Source organism: Malaya genurostris, chromosome 2 (genome assembly GCF_030247185.1).
Source record: "Malaya genurostris strain Urasoe2022 chromosome 2, Malgen_1.1, whole genome shotgun sequence".
In the NCBI taxonomy this organism is placed as follows: Eukaryota; Metazoa; Arthropoda; class Insecta; order Diptera; family Culicidae; genus Malaya; species Malaya genurostris.
Genome location: NC_080571.1, coordinates 22,958,984 through 22,980,974, shown reverse-complemented (window position 1 = coordinate 22,980,974; position 21,991 = coordinate 22,958,984).

Below are 21,991 nucleotides of genomic sequence, written 5' to 3'. Positions count from 1 at the left end.
GTCCTTTTCCACGAATTGTACATTATTTTTTGACAACCACTGTAGAACGGAGTTGGCGTAGTGGGCTGAAGCCAAATTCGGCCAGATTTCGTATAATATTGCGGTCCGGGCAGCGCTCGAGAGTCTTCCTTGGCGTAGGTTTCGTCGTCGATCAGGATGCATCCGTCTTTATTCTGTAGAATCCGGTTAAACAGTTTTCGCGCTCTTGTTTTGGCCTGAACTTGCTGTACCAGGGACTTTTTCGTCACCTTCTGTTTCTTGTACGTTTTCAGGGAGTTCTTAACTTTGATCCGTTGAATCATCCCGATGCTGGTGTTAAACTGCTTGGCCAAATCCCAAATCGACGCCAATGGGTTTTTCCTGATGTACTCAACCACTTTTATGTCCCGGTCGGGCTGGCTGGGACCCGTTTTCCTACCGGATCGGGGCAAATCCTTCATGGAAAGGGTCTTACCGACTTTCACCCGTTTTTGCAATTTCGTTGTACGTGACACCACTTTCTGAGCACCAAGTGTGCAGAATTTTCTTTCGCGTTTCCGGATCAATTCGACTCATCATCGAAACGATAAACCTTACCGAAACCAATCGATTGAGCAGTTGTTATTGGCATGTAAACAAACATGTCACCGCAAAACACGCTGCAAAAAATTAAGCCATTTCAGAGTAATAACTGTTTGAATGTTGCTAACTACTTATCGATACACTCCTTAGGATCGTAGTACGCAGTGATTCTGTACACTAGAAATTGGCTGCGGAGTATATTGAAACAGAGAGGCCAAATTTCTCAAAATGAACTTAATGCCAAGACTTTGATTTGCTCATTTTCATTTTGAACTGCTTTGCACTGACGAGTCGAAGACGAAACGAAGAAATAAAACCAAATGTGCACTTGGCGCAAATCGGTTGCTTGTAATGATTTGTTTTAGTCTTGTTAAGACGAAGAGCCGTCTTGAGCTAGTTTTGGATATGATCAGTATCTAACGGGGAAAACAGATTGGAAAATTGACATGCGAGTTCAACTGTGTAGTGCAAACCGCGAATGTATTACCGCAGAGACGGGACTCGAGCCCGTAGCTAACTCCAAACCGGAGAAATTGTTTTGCCAATTAAACTACCTTGCATATGAAAACACATGAAGAGACAGCCCAATTGACTAGAAGAATCAAGCATGATTCGCTTTACTTGGCCACCACAGCATTAAATTATACACTGAGGTCTCTTTTTACGCAGGGGATACGTGTCGCGTAAACAAAACCGTGCAAAAAAAAACCGCGTAACTTCGGAAATTCGCGTAGAAAAACGCTTAACTTCGGAGATCCGCGTAAAATAAACCGTAAATATGGAGAAAAAATTTGTTTGATGCCAAATGTCTTAGAAAAGCATGAAACGTCCAGATCTAGTGATTTTTTTTAAATCTGCTTCTGGAAAATTTTAGACCGCGTAACTTCAAAAATCCACGTAAAAAAACCGCGTAACTTCGGAAATCCGCGTAAAAAAAATCGCGTAGAGAACCGCATTAAAAAAACGTGACCCCAGTGTAGTCCTATATCTAGGGAAACACAGCGTCGGATGGCAAAGTAGAAGTGAAGATAGACATGTGATGTGTGTTGTTTCTCATTGGATGTGATTTCATGAACTTTGGCGACATCTGTCAGTAAAACTATCTTGTTCCTTAGTTTTGCGTCTTTTGATGTGGAACACATCTTTATTTTCTATATAGTGGTGCAAATCAGAAACTCAAGAAAAACTACACGTAGAAATGTGGTCAGGTTTTAATCACTTACAGCTCAGTCTATTTTGTATCAATTATTAATATTATTTCATCATTTGATAGGAAATATTTCTACGTTTCGATTTGAACATATCAAGCCACGTATTTTCAATTATATTTGATTGAAATTTTGATTAGTAGTAAGCAGTGTCCTATTTGGCTGCTAAAAATCTTTGGCATACCGGATTTCCCTGCTATAGACGACGGTTTTGAAGGAATAAGCGATGTATCAGAGCGAGAGCATCGCTCTGATTGGTCAATCGATGCAAAAGCGAAGCTGTTGGAAACACGCGAATCTATAAATGGAAACGAAATTAAAGCTTTCTTTTCAGTCCTACTCGTAGCATGCTAGAGGTAGGTTTTTGCTAGAGAGCAAGACAAAAACGTGTCATAAAACGATTTGAAGCTTTAAGGGCTGAGGCCAGTTGTTAGCGTGAAACCGTGTTACTCGCTGTGCGTATTACATTTATCTCCATGCTCTCTCGTAAAAGTGTAAAATGACTCTCGATGTGGCCGGGTGGCCAAGAAAGTTTTGATATTTTCGGTTACAAGTTTGACTACATCACATAAAATCCAATAAAGCTATCGCTTGTTTGGCAGCCTTGCTGAGCCGATTTTATTTCTCTCTCATGTTTCGTTACGTTACCAGGATACAAGAGCAGAAAAAAGGTGCCGCCATAGAGATGGACTTACCATTACAAAAATAACATTCACTTAATTTTTATCGCGACAACATATATGTTTTTATGCACTAATCGCATCCAAACTAAATTATCTAGACATTGTCAGGATAGATTTTTGATCCATGCTTTTGAAAGCGAGATATTCAATGAACAAGTTGAAAGTTGCCGTTTTCAGCTATGCAATTCTTCCTTCAGAAAGAAGACTTTCTCGACCGCTAAAGTCAAACAATCATTCTGAAATTTTCACAGAATAATCTAAACTAATTTTCTAAGAGATTGTCAGTTGGGTTTTTTGATATTCGTCACCGTTTCTGATAAAATCAGATTTGAAGCGTGAAAATAGACCTTTAAAACGTCCTGAAACACACTGGCCTCAGCCCTTAATTGGTATGCCATGTTAAGTCGTTTCCTCATGAGAAATTGACAACTACCCCTGGATAAATTTTGAGTGCTTAAGATTAATTTTTAATTTACATTACATGAACTCGATTGATAATGAGAAATAGTTTATCGCTTCAACCGAAATCGCAGAATGGTAGAGAAACTTAACGCTAAAAAAAACTGCTTGCATAAAAAACTTGAACACAAGCTTAGCGAAGAGAAGCTTAATTATCGAAATCGCAAGTATGTACAAAGATGTACATGCATATATTTGGGATAATGGTGCAATTTCCTCGTGTTTGTCTTCAAATGATGTGTTGGTGTTGGTTCGGATTGATTGAACTTTTTTTATTGTAGATCATTAGAAATTTTGGTTGCCTTGTTCCACATCAATTGCTCGAACAACCCCATGGGGCTGATCCTTGTAGTTTTTATGCAAATTTTCAAAGTTTAGCGATTTTTTACGCATGACGTTTCCCTCTTAATCAAAAATGACTTAAGTGTAGTGAAAAAAATCTAAAAATTATTCACTGGGACAGTGTTGGTGATTGCCGAAAATTTGACAGAAGCTGCTTTATTGCTATCAATATTGTATACAACATTTTCAATCCGGTAAAAGATGCTACAAAAAATCGTGTCTCTCAATGCATGAACCGCGAGAGAATTTTTCTACATTTCTTCGCTCCATTTCATACTCTGAGTATTTCACGGCCCTTAAAAACAATTACAGTCTGATAATGATCGTTGCTGTGTGGTATTTCCCGAGAGAGAATCGCAAGTTGACAATTATCGCAGAAAATCGAATCGATGATTCAAGTTGATGATTCTCATACTAGGTTCGTGAGCCGTGACTTTATTCGTGTAAAGTCAAGGCTTATGTCTAATCATTATATGTTCAGCGCGCATCTCCGTCGTGTGGGGCTCGCCGAGAGTGGTGTCTGCGTTTGCGGTGAGGGTTATCATGACATCGAGCATGTTGTTTGGATGTGTGTCGAGTATTGTGATGCCAGGTCCCAACTCATAGGTTCCCTTCGGGCCTGAGGTATACCACCCTTCGTACCAGTCCGCGACATCTTGGCAACTCGGAATCTTCCTTATATGACTCTCATCTACAACTTCTTGAAAACTATCAATGCTAAAATTTAGTGCTCTCCCTATTTCTTTCTCGTCTACAGCTCTATCGCACTCTTCTTTACGCTGCTGAAAGTATGGCCTGTATAAACGATGATTCGGAGCATGCACCTGCCTTGAACTGACTGAGTTGCTGGAAGCTACCCAAAAACGTCACACCAACAAAGCATCCCAATCCAGAATAATCTCTTCATTGCTACAAGCTGAAGAACATGAAGATTCATCGAACGCAACGTGTGTCTAAAAGATGTATGCCACAAACAAATGATGTAATTAAATCTCAATTCAATACTGTGTAGGTCCCACCCTCCCTATGTCCCCTTACTAACTCTAGGGGAGTATGCCGCCCCGTTATACGGCATCCCTTTCTCTCTCCCTAACAACCAGACGATCGGCCACGTTAAGCTAAAGCAAATGAGCCCAATAAAATTTTATTTGAAAAAAAAAAACACTTTGTATCACTGATTTAAAAATCTTCATAAATTTGATATATAGAGCGACAACCTAGCAAATCTTGTCGAAATATTGCACAGACAATTAAAAAGTTGAACGGAATGTGAATTCCAGATAACTACAGATATCAGAAAATGACCTATCGATTACTGGGATAATCCATCCCAGTATATTTTATCGCTCATCACAATGAGCCATGTACGCAGGAAACTTAAGTAACATTCGAAAACCAAAACACAACCTGACAATATGAATTGGTTACCGTTTTTTACAATCCGGAATTATGCTCATATCTGAAAATTCAACAAAATAATATGTTTTTCTTTTCAACTCGTCAAAAATAATTATTTCAAATTAACTGATGTTGTGAAGCGAATTGCGGCTTACATATGCGTCAGATCCTAATTGTCCTAACAACGAATGATTTACAATAGAGGTTTTGCCACTCACCTGCAAATAAACAGAAAAAATTGATAATTTAGTGCGCTATATGAACAGTCAATAATGTATGACGGTAATAAGAAATCTTAAAATACTGTTTTCATTACTGGAGAGGTCTACATCACTTGATAAAAAGAGAATTATGTTTCTAACTAAAAAACAACCGTGTCATTTTGTCGACTGCTAAATTAATAAAAATCGAATTCCGGTTATTCCAGTTATTCAGCAATATAGATGTGAAATCTCCAAACACTAAGCCATGATAAACGAGCTCGAACATCCTATCCAAACAAGAATCGATCGAATTGATAGCTCCAGAATATCGCGGGATCGGATTACACATGATGTGACATCACAGCAAGAATTTGGCGTTCACGTAAACCGAAAGATTAGTGGTCTGGAATACTTCCATCTAATTAAAGCATTTTCTTGAAACGAAATAAATAACAAGAAGTTGACGGAATGTTTGCCGGCCTGCAGAAATCGCGCAGACTAGTCCATTGTAATCGTGCGAAATTCCTGCGTGACTATGTGAGTGATCACTGTAGTAACAACAACGCAGAAGGATCTACGCCTGGCTGGCGTCGGTCGACCTTGACCAGCAGCAGCTAGGGGTGGCCTAAACAAGAAAAAAAACAACGCCAGTCTGCGAGTGAGTGCTCCTTCTTCGATCGGGTGTCTATTGGAATGGATTGAGTGTGAACGGGTGAGAAGGCTGCAAGGACAACCGTAGCTTCAAGCGCAAGGCTCTGTGCAGTAGTATTGGACTGATGGAACGAATGAAGCATAAATTCCTTTCCAAAATACATCCAATTATTATTTCATTGGTTTATCGCAAATCAATATACTTGTTAAACCAATCGAATGTTGATTCACGACTGTGTGTGTGTGTGTGTGTGTGTGTGTGTGTTGGTTAAGTGCCGAAGAATTCAACTTCGCACGTCACACATTCCGCGACCATCAAACCAACCGCATTAACCATGTCCACCATCGATCACATCACAGCAGTAGGTCATTTTGCTTTCCGTGGCAGCAGTTCAACAAACTACCTTGCGAGTTCTGAAGCTAGCGCGTCGAGGATTCGAATGTGAGTTTGTTTCACGCTAAGCGGCCCGCATTCGCATATATTTATGACGTTGCAGAAATCGCACCCGTAACATAGCACCAGCAGTTCGAAAGCGGATGCATGCGGGAAAAGAACCATTCTTTTATTTTTCTATCCATCCGTAAGTATGTATCATCGTTTCGAGTACTGAAGGTGCGGTAAGTGTATGCGAAGAGGTTTCCGAACATTTTTTGAAGAAACACCACCCACCCACATAACCGGCGGGCTGCTCACATGCTCACAACTACTGCGCAAAACAACTACACACTCACAACGAACGGCATTGCCTACGCAGCAGAACATCGATCGCATACCGATTAGGGATCGCGAAGATCTGCAAGAAATGAAAAAAAAAAACTCAGAAAAGAGGACGAATTAAACCTGTTTCCCAAAATCTCCGGCAGCAGATTATCGCAGAAGGGAATGTGTGTGGGGACAGACAGGCCGTGTGCCGGTCGTCGTCTTTGGCGGCAAGGTGGCAGGCAGGGCGGCAGGGTCACACACGCCGGCAAATGGAAACGAAAGAATGTGGAATGAGAAAAAGGGTATATCGAAACCGACTAAACCAACCAACCAACCAACCAGCCGACAATGGTTTGAAATTCCAGGCTTCTCGAGCGATTTGTGCACATTTTTGTTTTTTTTTTGTCTTTGGTTTGATTCTAGTGCTTTTCTTCTCGCGACTTCGTGGAGATGAAGCGGTTTGATACTATGATGACGTCGTCAACTGGATTGGTGCGACGTGCCTCAAACGGAAGATGGAAATTGATTCACCGATTCTCACGGGTTTTTTGAGATTAGCTCCAGGATGAGCAAACGGGAGTTTGTAATTTTTGGGGATTTTTCGGGCCGCATTGAAAGCTCCAGTTCTTATGAATCATCGACAGACCAACATTCGCAATTAGGCCGCTAATCCAGAAATCAAATAACGTTTATTCGTCAAAACGGTAATGAGATTTTTGCAAATCGTTGTGACTTACAGTAAACCGAATGAATATTAAAAATCAGTAATATGGTGGATGGTGAATATATTCTACTAGTGAAAATCCCAGTACAGGATATCGACTAGTAAAATATAATCACCATCGTTTTCTACAAATATCATTCGAAACCTTAAATAATGGGTAATTGAAAATTATCAAAAGATTGAAACGGATCATTTCGCCGTACGTCATTTCACCGAATGAATCGAGTCTCCGAATAAGTCGTTACACAGCATTAATATTAGCATGAGACCGCCAGTGTGTTGCTACTTCGTTACTGATCAGAACCATTTAAGGGGCGGGTAGGGTCTAACACTTTTGAAAAATCATTTAGTATTTTCTTTCTATTTTCTGATAGTAAAATATTCCAAGAATATTTTGTGAAATTTTGAAGCCTATCGGAACAAAACTCAGCAAGTTAAGGGCCTTTATCTTTGCCGATCTCATACTACGAAGAAATAAGAGCTGCGCACACAAGCCCAAGATTTCTGCTTCGATTGACTTAAAAACTTGACAAAACATTCTCGAAATGCTTCATTATAACAAAATACAACAGAAAAAATATGGCTTTTTGAGAATGTTAGAGCCTACGGGCTCCCTTGAGTAATAAATTGTTTCGTTCGATTTTATAGACAATAAACTTTAAACGCGTTTTTCTCGAAAGCAGGTTTTGAAAGTCCATCGTCATTCAAAAACTACTGCAAAATTTTTTTTCAAATTTTGCACACACTTTCTACATATAAAAAACCAGACCCCAACGTTTTCCTTTTCGTTGTTTATTACTATGGAGAGGTTTTACTGCTACAAAATGGTCGATTTTTTCGTGAAAAATCGTACTTTTGAATTTAAACAACCACCAAAAATTCAAAATATTAAAAAAAATCAAACAGAAACTTTGGGGTCTAGAAAAACTCCTGCTCTAACTATGCTGCTTTGATTTGTTCACTTCTGATTAGTCTGCGCTGAGATACAGTGGACACCGAAAATCGTGATTTTTAAGAAGCGTCCGCAAAAACACCTCTTCACCAACTTATTTCTCGATATTTTTCAACGAAAAAATTACAAAATGTTGTTCGAATGATGGTTTTTATTATACAAAATATTTGAATTTATTTTGTTGAACGATAGTTCTGAAAAAAGTTCGCAAAAATGATGATTTTTTTGAACCTACCACCCCCTTAAGCTTGCCAAATGTTTTTCTGAAACAATTTGCTTGGGAATAGTACGTAGTTTAACATTGTGTAAACTGCATTGATCCTTGCATGCTGATCAATACCGACACCGGCCACGTCCAAATGGAGATCTACTGGAAAATGATTGTTAGTTCAATGCATGTTGCTACTAGAATTCTCTGCATTTCCACTTGCATCACAGAAAGGGTTTTTTACAGTAATTTTTCGAATAATATTATCATGTGTTCATTGCTCTGAGTAGCCGGATACCGAGAATACGTTGCAATTTTATCGCGTTTTGTATTAAGGAGTGTATCGATAAGTAGTTAGCAACATTCAAACAGTTATTACTCTGAAATGGCTTAATTTTTTGCAGCGTGTTCTGCGGTGTCATGTTTGTTTGCATGTCAATAACAGCTGCGCAATCGATTGGTTTCGGTACGGTTTATCGTTTCAATGATGAGTCGATTTGATCCGAAAACGCGAAAGAAAATTCTGCACACTTGGTGCTCAGAAAGTGGTTTCACGTACAACGAAATTGCAAAACGGGTGAAAGTGCACCACACCAGTGTCAAAAATATTATCGAGAAGTTCGGTAAGACCCTTTCCATGAAGAATTTGCCCCGATCCGGGAGGAAAAAGGGTCCCAGCCAGCCCGGCCGGGACTTAAAAGTGGTTGAGTACATCAGTAAAAATCCATCGGCGTCGACGCGGGATTTGGCCAAGCAGTTCAACACCAGCATCGGGATGATTCAACGGATCAAAATTCGGAACTCCCTGAAAACGTACAAGAAACAGAAGGTGCCGAAAAATTCCCTGGTACTGCAAGTTCAGGCCAAAACAAGAGCGCGAAAACTGTATAACCGGATTCTACAGAATAAAGACGGATGCATGCTGATCGACGACGAAACCTACGCCAAGGAAGACTCTCGAGCACTGCCCGGACCGCAATATTATACGAAATCGGTGTACCAGGACCTGGACGACGCTGACACCACGGTGGCGATGGAAAAGTTTGGGCAGAAGGTGTTGGTCTGGCAAGCAATTTGTACCTGTGGTTTGCGGTCGTCGATTTTCTTCACGAAGGGCACAATTAACGCCAAGGTGTACGAGGAAGAATGTTTGAAGATGTCAAAATATGTTTGTTTCGCTTTTTTATTCAATAATCAATGTTGCTAACTACTTTTCGATACACTCCCTCATATGGGCTTTCTAGTAAAACACGAAATTTCTTACGAAACTCGTAAAACTCCGAACAGCCGGCTGTCGGAAGGTTCTCTATCAATTTTTTTTAACCCTTTATGGGTTACTCTAACCGAGGGTGGGGATTACGAGGCTCCACGCTTTCCACACCGGACGAACTAGGCTATAGTGCCCAAATGAACACTAGCAACGAAGAAGAACTCCCTAGTAACCCAAGCGACAGATTCCTTTACGGTTAAGTTCACCAAAAAATGTGTCACTTGGGTAGGAATTTTGCTTCACCCGGTAACCAGTCAATCATTGGGTCGTACATCTGTATCGTATCGGTATTTTGTGATCCTACAAACTGCTTCTGTGTTTTCAATGTCTTCGTTGATGAAATTTCGATGAATTTCGTATTGTATCCGTTTCGGTATTGTCCCCGCTTTCCTATACAACGTTTTATGTCTGAAGCAGTACATACGATTATTACTTTAATTACCTAGAAATGATATCGAAATGATTGGTATACTAACACTAATTTTTCCAATCTGTTCTAATTGTTTTGTCGTGAATACGACTTACTTTATTATGGGGCGCCTTTTCAAAATTAGCCATATGGAAGAATGGGCAGAACTTAATCGTGAATATTTCGACTTGTAATAACGGCAGCAACATATTTCTTTCACCATTTCATCAAAAATATGATCAGGAATTTAGGATAATATTTTGAACACTGTGAGATAACCACAAACAACTCAAAAATTAAGTTTTCTAAAACTTTGAAAACAACGCGGAAAACTCTACTTTTGCTTGGCTTTTTCGCGCAAGGACGACGATTTTGAGGTAGTCAGGCACATATCTTCATCTGAATGCGTATGAATGGGGAATTGTGGTCGAAAATCTATCATTTCTTCTTGTGTGTTGAATGGAAGCAGACGTCGTGGGAATGATTTGATCAACTAGCAACGACGGAGAGTGCACCTTCCAACTGAATTCTAAGTCTGTTCTAAGTTCTGAATTTAGTTCTTGGGCTCAGGTTCAGTTCCTAATTCCAGAATTCTTCAGTTTAGGTGTATCGTTTTAAATTCTAGTAGTGTAAAAGGGCAAAACTTGCACAATTCACACAATCGATCAACTAATTGATATTCGGAAGTATAAAGAAAGAGTGTTAGTTTTATTCGTATTCGCGACATCCAGTTATGTATCTGACATTACACACCTGTACTTTTTCAGATTGTTTTTTTTTTGCCTTTCTCATATAGAAACTTTTAAAAACGAGGCCCGGTGCCATTCGACTCAGTTCGTCGATACGCAAAATGTCTCTGTGTGTGTATGTGTGTGTGTGTGTGTGTATGTGTGTGTGTATGTGCGCATATGTGTATGTAACGTTTTTTGCACTAACTATTCGCGGAGATGGCTGAATGGATTTTCACAAACTTAGATTCAAGTGAAAGGTCTTGTGGTCCCATACGAAATTCCTGAATATTATTTGGATCCAACTTCCGGTTCCGGAATTATGGGGTAAAATGTGCAAAAAAATGTGAAAATAACTGCACCAACTTTTTTCGGAGATGGCTGAACCGATTTTCACAAACTTACATTCAAATGAAAACTCTCTAGGTCCCATACTAAATTCCTGAATATCATTTAGATCTGATTGCCGGTTCCGGAGTTCTGGGGTAAAATGTGCAAAAAAATGAAAATACGTTTTTTAACATTTTTAATAGATGGCGCAACCGATTTTCACAAACTTGGGTTCAAATGGTTGGCGGTTCGATGCATAAGGCGCTGGTCTTACAAACCAGTTGTCGTATGTTCGACCCTGGAAGGATTCGTAGTGTCAGTAGAATCGTAATACCAGTTATGCAATGATTCTGTACACTCTGAATCGGCTGCGAAGTCTGTTGAAAACAGAAGGTGAAATTCCACTACAGGAATGTAATACCAAGGCTTTGCTTTGCGGTCCCATGTAGAATTCCTGAATTTCATCCGGAAGTCGGATCCAGATGAAATTCAGGAATTACGTATTGGACTACAGGACCTTTCATTTGAACCTAAGTTTGTGTTAAATCGGTCGCGCCATCTATGAGAAAAGTTGGAACACATATTTTCATTTTATTGCTCATTTTACCCCATAACTCCCGAACCGGAAGTCGGATCCAAATAATTTTCCGGATTTTTATGAGACCTCAAGACCTTTCATTTTAATCTAAGTTTGTGAAAATCGGTTCAGCCATCTCCGAAAAAAGCTGGTGCACTTTTTTTCACTATTTTTTGCACATTTTACCCCATAATTCCGGAATCGGAAGTTGAATCCAAATAATATTCAGGAATTTTGTATGGGACCACAAGACCTTTCATATGAATCTAAGTTTGTGAAATTCGGTTCAACCATCTTCGAGAAAAGTTAGTGAAAACGTTACATACACACATACGCACATACACACACAGAGACATTTTGCGTACTCGATGAACTGAGTCGAATGGTATATGACACGGTTCAGAAGTCGATTTTCACAGTGATTGCAAAACCTTTCTATATGAGAAAGGCAAAACCAAATTGTTTTCGATCCATTGTTCTGAAAATAACAAACCTAGCGTCACTCTTAGCAAAATAACTCACTAATGAACAGAATATCATGAAATTTTAACAGTTGTCTTTAAAAGGTTAGTATTAACTAATAAAAGCCCACGTGTTACTTCTCAATAAGCCGTAGTTCCGGTGTGTTCGGGGGATTGAACGAAGTTGATCTCATTGGTCTTGCAACATTCCAAACCATCTTTCAAGTAATAGCACGAGGCTAAATCCAGCCAAAAAAGCGTATGACCATTACGTGACCTTAGAAGAGTAAGTAAACGCTTTCGGATGCATTCATTTGGATATACATGCCCGTTGATCGCCCCTGATATTACAAGTTGAGTGCTCTGGATTCCACATGTGCGAATTGCTTGCCAAATCATTGAAATTTTTTTATTGGCGATCTGATTTGGCAAGCAATTCGCACATGTGGAATCCAGAGCACTCAATTTGTAATATCAGGGGCGATCAACGGGCATGTATATCCAAATGAATCTCGTCATCTATAACGAGAAAATACTAACAGTTCTGTTTCGAGAAACTTAGTAGTCGATTCTTAGCGTTCAGAATCATTGCATGGCTAGTACTGAGATCCTGTTGACACTAAAAATTCTCTACATTGGGGCTCGAATATACGACACCTAGCTTGTAAGATCAGCGCCCCATGCCTTAAATCACCAATCCGAGACACGAGATACCGTAGATTGTACAAACGTTACAACCAATGCTAGTAATTCTCAAAACCAAAGCAAAATATTGTAACTCCATTTACTGTGGAATCAGTAAGCTGTATGCTGAGTAAACAGATAAATAACAAAACCCCTCCATTCTTCCTTCATCATAAATACTCGGAAATTCAACAGAAGTGAGAATCCGGTGCGCTAGAAGCAACCGAAAGAGCTTTGCTCGCCACATGATTGCATCCGAAACTACAACAGCTGCTACTGCTACACTTGAGCAATGAAAATCACAGCTTCACATCAACTGACGAAAGGATTCTGGATGGACGGAAGGAAGACGGTAGTAGCAAATGTGGATAATAAAAAGTTTTTTTTTTATAGACGTTTGATCATACTCACCATCTAGTCACGCTTGACGTACGGTTCTGATTCAGATCTGGGATTTTGAATGAATTTCTTATCAGAAGAGCTTTGATACCACTTTTTCCCCACTATCTTTCGCTAATGACAGAAATGTGAACCCCAACACGGCAGCGATGAAGCGAGTACTGCTTAAAATCCGATTCTGTTTTTTGCAGTAGCAAAAGGATATTTCTTCATTGCAGCCAATGTTGGAGCATTCGTGAGAGCTATCCATTCATTGTCGCTGCTTCGGTCTGGTCAGTGTTGTTGTTGTTATTATATTATAGCTGGGGCAGCAGTCTTATTTATAGCACACACACAGTCGGCACTGTCGATGGGATACCGCACGATCGTTCCGACAGATGTTTGCCTGTTACTGGTTCTGCTGATGCTGCTACTGCTGATGCTACAGCAAATTTTCTAAGGAATCCTTTTGTTGGGATGTCTGGTCGGTTCTTGCGAAACATGATTCACCACAGAAGGCGTGCAGAGCGCGCAGGAAATTAATTTAATGTGCGATTCATGCTTAGACTTTCAAGTTCTATTTACTTGGAAAAGAAGAGCAAAATAAATTATGTCGGCATGAGTTCTGTAGGTATTATCTGGGCTTGACTTACATACACGATTTATACTACACCTCCAAATGGTATTCTATTATCATAGCATTGCGAATTAGAAAATCCGTTAGAAATTTGCCACAGTAACATACTGTGCGAAATCGATTTGCGACCAGATCTGATGAACTCTACAATGCTATTATTATTATCTTCAATCCAATAAAAAATTCAAACATCTCGTCGTAGGAATCGAAGTAGTCCATCGATGAAAACAAATGGTAGTCGGATGGGGCCAAGTCTGGTGAATACGGTGTGTGGGATAGCAGCTCCCAACCAAGTGCTTTGATTCTGAACCGGTTTTGCTTTGCGTGCTGGTGTATTGTCGTACAACAAAATTACTTTTCCATGTCTTCTCGCCCATACGGGTTGTTTTTTTATCAATTTATGGTTGAAATTCATCATTTGCAGGGTTGTTACAAAAAATTTCAAAATCAAAACGCGCAAAGTCGAAAACTAAAACGCGCGAAATCCGCGCAAAGTTTACAACCAAAACGCGCGATATTCGAGCGAAGCATTATACCACTATTTTTATGCAAGCGATACTTTCCGCAGAACTTGAAAATCCACTCCACGATTTCATTTTTATTCTCCATATTTTTCAATACCCTAAGTTAATTTGTACTCTCTGATGAACCGAAAATGTTACAGTAAAATAAAATTGCTTACAATTGTGATTTTGAAGGAAGTTGAACAGATTTCAGTGAAGACATTTTTTTGCTTCTTGCTCTGCAAGCTTTTCCTTCTCGGTAAGAAGAATTTTAAGGTAGACCACATCAAGATGATCTGATTTACTCTTTTCAATTTCAGATTCAATTACATATCGCCTCCTGTTCGGCTTGGTTCTCCAGCAGGCATAAAACCTCTTCATCTTTTGCATCAACAGATTACAATTATCCAAATGATACATTTTCTTAAATCTAGTGCTTTTATAGTAACTAAATCAAACGAGACAATAACTCGAGGAACGATTTCTTGATAGCATTACGTGGTACATGAAAGTCGGAAGAATTGAAACATTTGTTGAATATACGGCACATGCTAGCAATGGGTTCGTTATATTCATAACTAGTTCTAACGACGTTGAATGTCTAATTGTAACAATTGCAAAAGCTCGAACCAATCGATTCGCGACTGAAGTAGGTTTGCCATAAAACTAGCCTTACAAATATCGCGACGGACAGATAATAGATCGAAACCAATCAGTTTACAGCTGTCATGGTAACCCGGTAAGTTTAAAGGATATCTCTATGGAAGACGTCGGAGAGCAAAGCGTTGAATCGCTTCAATGCGTTGGATATCGTTTTGGTAATAAGGTGACCAGATAACAACAGCATATTCCAGAGTTGAGCGAACAAAAGCGCAATTCAGAGCTTACAAGCAATGTACATCAGAGATTTTTTTAGGACGGCGGAAAATAAATCCTAATAGCTTAGTGGCGTTGGAGTTAGTGAATTCTATGTGCTCCTTAAAATTTAACTTTGAAACCAGAAAAACACCCAGGTCCTTAACAGACGATGCGCGTTCGAGAACAGTTTGTGAAGTGTTATAGTCGAACTTGAATACAGACTTTTCGCGAACAAAATAGATGCAGAGCATTCACAGGCATTTATAACAATTTTGTTGATGTTACACCAATCAGTTAAAGACTGTTCCTGGACTGGACGCAACCAAAAACCGCTGTCATTTCGCAATGGTTCAGAATAATACAGGTAATTGTCTTTGTTTCAATTCTATCTGAAGCAAGCTTAACTATAGAGCGGTCGCGAAAAGTAACGAAGAGAATTTTGTTGTGGATACTTCTATTTCTGATTTGCATATTTGAGTAAAAAGAAATATCGTAAAGCTCTTTGGATTTTATTGGTGGCCCTCAAAAGAGCAGATTTATTGAAGCTCGAACTAAACTAATTATTTTGCTTCGGTTTTGTATATTTCAATGAAACAAATTATAATAAAGCTATCATTCCTCGAATTTAAAAAGGTAGCACTTGTTTGGAGTTAATTATGCGCAGAGCTGATCTGTGGGATCTCTAGGAGGCTCCATGTTGTACCGAAAGAGGTGAATTCACCTAACTACCCGGAGTTGCGACCTATCGAGCGGTATTGGGCTCTCATGAAAAGAGAGCTCTCTCAATAAAAACAACAAGCTACAACTATAGAAGAAATTCGAAAAGCTGACGAAAGCAGTTAAATCGGTTGTACAGACCCTAATGACTCGAGTTAACTCAAAAATTCATAGTTTCACCATGCAACCTAACTGAGTAACTTTTATTAGTTTTAAGATGACTAATAATGCACAATTAAATAAATAAAAAATGTATATTGGGTGGAACTAACAGCAAATTTGTTCTATTCCAAATTTAATCTATCCAAATTTTGACGCGAACAAGACGAAGGCAAAGTAAGTGCCTCCCCGCTTGTACTTTATTTTCGTTACCAAAACAGATAACGTTGCTATCAAATTCCGAGAAGATCCTGTCTTGCATTTTAATTCTGGGAATAGTCTAATAAAAATAATAAACTGAACTCAACCCCAATAAAGTAAGTGTCCTCTTCAATGTCGCAACAAATCCACTGCAACGTCGCCCCAGATCACCGCCACTAAGTGATCCACTGTTCCCAATCTGTGCTATTTGATCAATACAACGCAAAACGATAAAACAATGAATGGGAGGATTCCATCATCTTGCTACTGATAAACGGCAATAAAACCATGGCGGAATTTGTTTTATTGTTTTATAATACTTTGTCCATCTGTTACAAAGTCGGTGCGCTTTACTGACCTATCACCGATTTACGACCGAGGTACGCATTGACTGGGAACAAGTTGACCAACCTATTTTTTCCATAGATACGATGTTTCGTACATTGGACTTATAAATAGTGATCATATCATATATTTTTACATATATAAAAAAATGCAGTTTAAAGTAAATTCTTTGAAAAATAAAGTTCGGTTATTCGGATTATTAATTTGTCTTCAATTGATAATTTTACATATTACTACCGAACTGTTAAATATCTTAATGTTAAGTAGTTAGAACCAAATTATTATTCGCATGGAAGCAGTTGAAAAAAATATCAGGACAATTTTGATTTATTTTTTAGTGGTTGTAGTGATCGAACACGTGCGCTACACAAAGATTAGCTAATTGTCTAAACTAACTTATAACCTGCTGATGTCCATATGTCACTAACGTTTAAAAACGACGCGATCCACTTAGACTTGGGTACAACGTATGAAGGAATCGGATCATAAACTATACCAGAATGGTAGTCCACCATATTGCCACTTTATGCGTAAGGATCATAACATAATCATGATCGTAATAACATTTCAATATTTTGATATAGTACTCGACAGATACTTCATTATTTCAATTCGATGCTGAAGCGCCTGTTTTCGGCAAAAATCGATACTTTTTGTTCAAAATGAAGCAAAGTGCGATTAATAACACATTGATATGGGGAAATTGGTGAAACGAGGTGTCGTGAGTGGTTCAAATGGGAGCGGATCATTTTACCGGAGGCCATCTAGCCGAAGGAGATGTCGCCGAAAGCCTTTTCGCCGAATGGTTCGTTTCACCGAATTGATTATTTCACCGAAAGAGTAGTTTCGCGAGAATAGTAGCCAAGGGACGGGTATAGACGCAGCCCACCTGGGTTCGATCCTCAACTCCGCGCATATGGCCGAAGAGACGAATGACCTTAAGTTCGACTGCAGAAATTGTTTTTAGCGTTGCCAGATTTTTCTCGCTTCCCCAGACGCTCTAACTAACCAGATTTTTTGCCAGATTTTTAAAAATTTTATCAGTTTTTGTCAGTATAAATATATGTAGAAAACTTCAATTTTGAGTTAGATTTCAGGCGCGTCTTGATTGTTTCTTGTTTTCACTTTATTATTTACCGCGAAAAATGATTATTGATTGATCTGACATGATATTGGTTGATCTGGGCAGCCGGCTACCGAGAAAAAAATATTAATTTATCCAACAAACAAGTATCTATGTTATCTATGTAATTAAAATTGTATTATTAACAGATCTTCGCAATAGTTCGCATTCAATTTATAATCGTGAAAGGCAAGAAATAACATGAAAGAAGAAAAAATACCAAATAAAACTTTTCTTAGAAGCTAGCCGGAAATTGATAAGTTGAATGAAGTTTTCTCGGATATGGCGGATCAAACTTAGGCTTGTTTGAAAACTACTCTTGGGTTGTGCATCTGATACAAATATCAATTGGCGGTCACTTCCGGTTCCGAAGGTATAATAGTATAAGTGTCGTAACTGCCAAAACGACTTTTTTTTCTCCGCTCAATTTTATCGAAGATGGCGGAACCGTTTCCTACGAGCATAGGCACGTTTAAGCACTACTTTTGGGTTGGGAATCAAGTTCCAAGATCAAATTGTTATCACTTATAGTTCAAAATTTCCTCGGAGATAGCCAACCTGAATTTTAGACAAATTTGAAGATCATATGTCTGAAACTTCTACAGATATTGCCGTATAACTGACGCATCCGAAAAATAATATTTTTTCGTATCAAATTGTGTCAAAAATCACCCAAAATTCGGGTTGAAAATTATGTGTTTTAATGAGACTGTTTAAACGACGCAATCGACAAAACGCTTCTATAGGTTCATTGGACAAGTTTGAAGACCAAACTGTCACTCCGGTTCCGTACAAATAAAGGTATAAATAACGTAAACGACAAAACGCACTTTTTTCGCTCATTTTGTCGGATATGAATAAATCGGCTTCAACAATTTTAGGCTCGCTAGAGACATTTTTGGTTGTGAATTATGTTTTAAAAATCACATGTTCACCACTTCCGGAGATATTATCGTATAAATGACGTAACCGACAAATCATTTTGTTTCCTATCAAGTTCGTGTCTGAAATTATCTCAAAGACAAGTATTTGTATATGTACACCACTAGGTGGATTAGAAAAAGAAGCACCTATCAACGATGTTATAATAGGTAAATACTTTGTTGGTAATGAGTTGCAATTTTTCTAATGCACAAATAAATAACAATGAATTCAAAATCACTGTAACTAATTAGTAACAAACTGTTCACTGCGTTTCGATTTGTTTTCAAGCTTTTTTGAAAAAAAGGACCCTTCTGAAAAAAATTTTGCCTTTCTCATATAGAAAGGTTATGCAATCACTGTGAAAACCGACTTTTGAACCGAGGCCCGGAGGGCCGAGTGTTATATACTATTCAACTCAGTTCGTCGAGTACGCAAAATGTCTGTGTGTGTAACGTTTATTTGCACTAACTTTTCTCAGAGATGGCTGAACCGATTTTCACAAACTTAGATTCAAATGAAAGGTCTCACAGTCCCATTCCTGAATATTATTTGGATTCGACTTCCGGTTCCGGAATTATGATGTAAAATGTGCAAAAAATTGTGACAATGAGTGCACTAACTTTTCTCAGAGATGACACTCATTTTCACAAACTTAGGTTATTTGAACCTGTGGTCCCATACGTAATTCCTGAATTTCATCCGGATCCGGAAATATAGGGTGAAGTGGGTTAAAAATTTTATACCATCACTGAAAAGGGCGAAAAACCGTAAAAAGTTTTCTAATTCGACCTCAAATCTTCTCCAATTGATAGTGTTTATCAGTAGACGGTCAAACAAACCAATTTCGGTTATTCTTTTAAGCTTCGAACAATACCACGGTTATTATATATGATAGTAAGCTTGATATGAGAAAGGCATCGTTACACCACTAGGTGGATTAAAACAGGTTTTTCCTAGATCGTCAGGAAAAAATTTCAGATTTTCGAAATTGTTTTGTTTTAATGCCAAATGTCTTAGAATGACATGAAACGTTGATATTTAGTGTCATCTTGATTTTTATTTAAATCATGAGTATGAACTTAGCGAGGCACCTCTCGCCAATGATAACGTAAAAAGGTGAATAATTTGTTGCTTATTTGTTGCTAATTAGTTACGATAATTTAGAATTTGTTGCTCAATTTAATTTTTATTTTATTGAGTACTTCGCTAAGTTCATATGAAGTTAGTGAAGCCCCCTTCCAAATATGCTCCAAAACAAATCGTAGCCCAGTGAATAATTTATTGCTAATTTGTTGCTAATTAGTTACGATAATTTAGAATTTGTTGCTCAATTTAGTTTTTATTTGTTTGAGAACTTCGCTGAGTTCATATGAAGTTAGCGACGTACTCAAGAAAATAAAAACAAAAATTAAGCAACAAATTCAAAATTACCGTAACTAATAAGCAACAAATTAATAACAAATTATTCACTGGGCTTCGATCTGTTTTGAAACATATTTGAAAATGTGGCTTCGCTAACTTCATATGAACTTAGCGAAGTACTCAAAAAATTTAAAAATAATTGAGCAACAAATTCGAATTTATTGTAACTAATTAGCAACAAATTATTCACTGGATTTGTTTTGAAGCATATTTGAAAGGGGGTCTTCGCCAACTTCATATGAACTTAGCGAAGTACTCAAAAAAATTTAAAAAAAATTGAGCAACAAATTCAAAATTACTGTAACTAATTAGCAACAAATTATTCACCTATTTGCGTTATCATCGGCGAGAGGTGCCTCGCTAAGTTCATGTTCATATTTAAATCGACTCTCTGGGACTTAAATTTTAGTCCTAGTGTCAACAAGAGTAAAAAAAACTTTCGACGTTTCAGGCAAATCTGAGACATTTGGCATCAAGAAAATGTCTCAATTTTGAAAGTTTTATGTAACACCACTCACTCAGGATTACTTAGGTTAGGTTTCGGGTTACATACATTCCCCATCAAGTGAACTAGGCTACCCTACCCGCATGAACACCAACTGGGCTGAGCCAAGACTTCCATTGAAATGAGGTTTTTTGGCTTTTCAATAAATAGATTATTCAATCGCTGTGAAGTCCGATTTCATATCATGGTGATAAGCGCCAAAAAAATATATGTGGACTAACTTTTCTCAAAATCAATTTTCACAAATTTAGATTCAAATGAAAGCTATTAAAATACCACACAAAATTTCATAATTTTATCTTGATACCAAATTTGATACCTTTGGTTTGACTTTTTCCATTCAGTTTTGTAATGTCTCTTTTGTTACAACCAGGAGAACTGCATCCTGTTAGTTTGCCTTGAACTGCGTCTCACTGACAACAGCCTGCAGCTTCTTCTTGAGTTTACGGTCGACAAACATTCTCCAAATACGTTCATTACATTAGTAACAGTTAGTTTGGTCACATTCATCAACCTTCAACTACTTTGCATGCGAGTAGTTTGAATTTTCGCAATGTACGAGCAACATTTTGATATCAGCTCGGTTTCACATCTCATCCAAGTCAGTCGATGAAACAAAACCGCTTACGTTCGGGACAGAAGAAACCAAGTACAGTATTGTGTAGTGAGCAATAGAACGACCTCGAAATGAGTGAACCAAACGAACAAAAGCTACCGCCGACACGAAAGAATACAATTGTTGTTGACTTCAGGCAGTACAAAATTTGACCTTCGATACGAGAACTTGAAGCTTTGCTTAAGTACAACATTCCAGTATATATGGAAGATAGTGCTATAGAAGTGCGTGTGCATAATCTTCCCTCAAGCGTCACCGATTCATATATTCGCAAAACTATGTCCCAATACGGAGAGATTCTCTCTATTGAAAAAGAAAAGTGGAAGAATTTTTTCCCCGGTATTCTAAATGGCGTACGTTTATTAAGCATACACTTGAAGAGGCCTATACCTTCTCATGTGATTTTCGGTCAAGATACAAGAATTCCGTGCAAATCACTTGTTACCTATGACAATCAGATGGCCACATGTCAATATTGCCAAAAAGCTGTTCACTACAGTAAGCCATGTGATAAACGGGACAAGGAGACAACTACACCAAAGGACAACGGTGCTTCCTTCACACAAACCCCAAGCAATCCCAGTACACCTGTGACAGCCGCCAACAACAATGAAGCATCCCCTTCAACGAAACCATCAGTATCCTCTATAGAACAAAGTACACCGGCTGCAGTTAACAACTTACCCTCCAACCAACCAGCAATTGCAACCAATATACAACAAGGTGCATCTACAGCAACTAGCAACAAAAAGAAGACGGAAATCGACAACAATACCATCGATGGATGACGAGACGAACCACAAACGAAGTGCTCCTCAATCCTCGCAGGAGGGAAATGGAAGCTCCTCTCCCCCTAGAAAAAGGGTGACAACAAGATTCAACTCAAAAAAAAAATTATTTAAAAAATCGGCTCAATCGGCCACGTAAAGCTTGTACGCAAATAGGCCTGAATAAAAAAAATATCTTTAAAAAAAAACATTTTGATATGTTTATTGCTTTTGCTTCGATGCCATTTTAACAACCGAGAAGCTCATTTTTTACCATTACTCTCT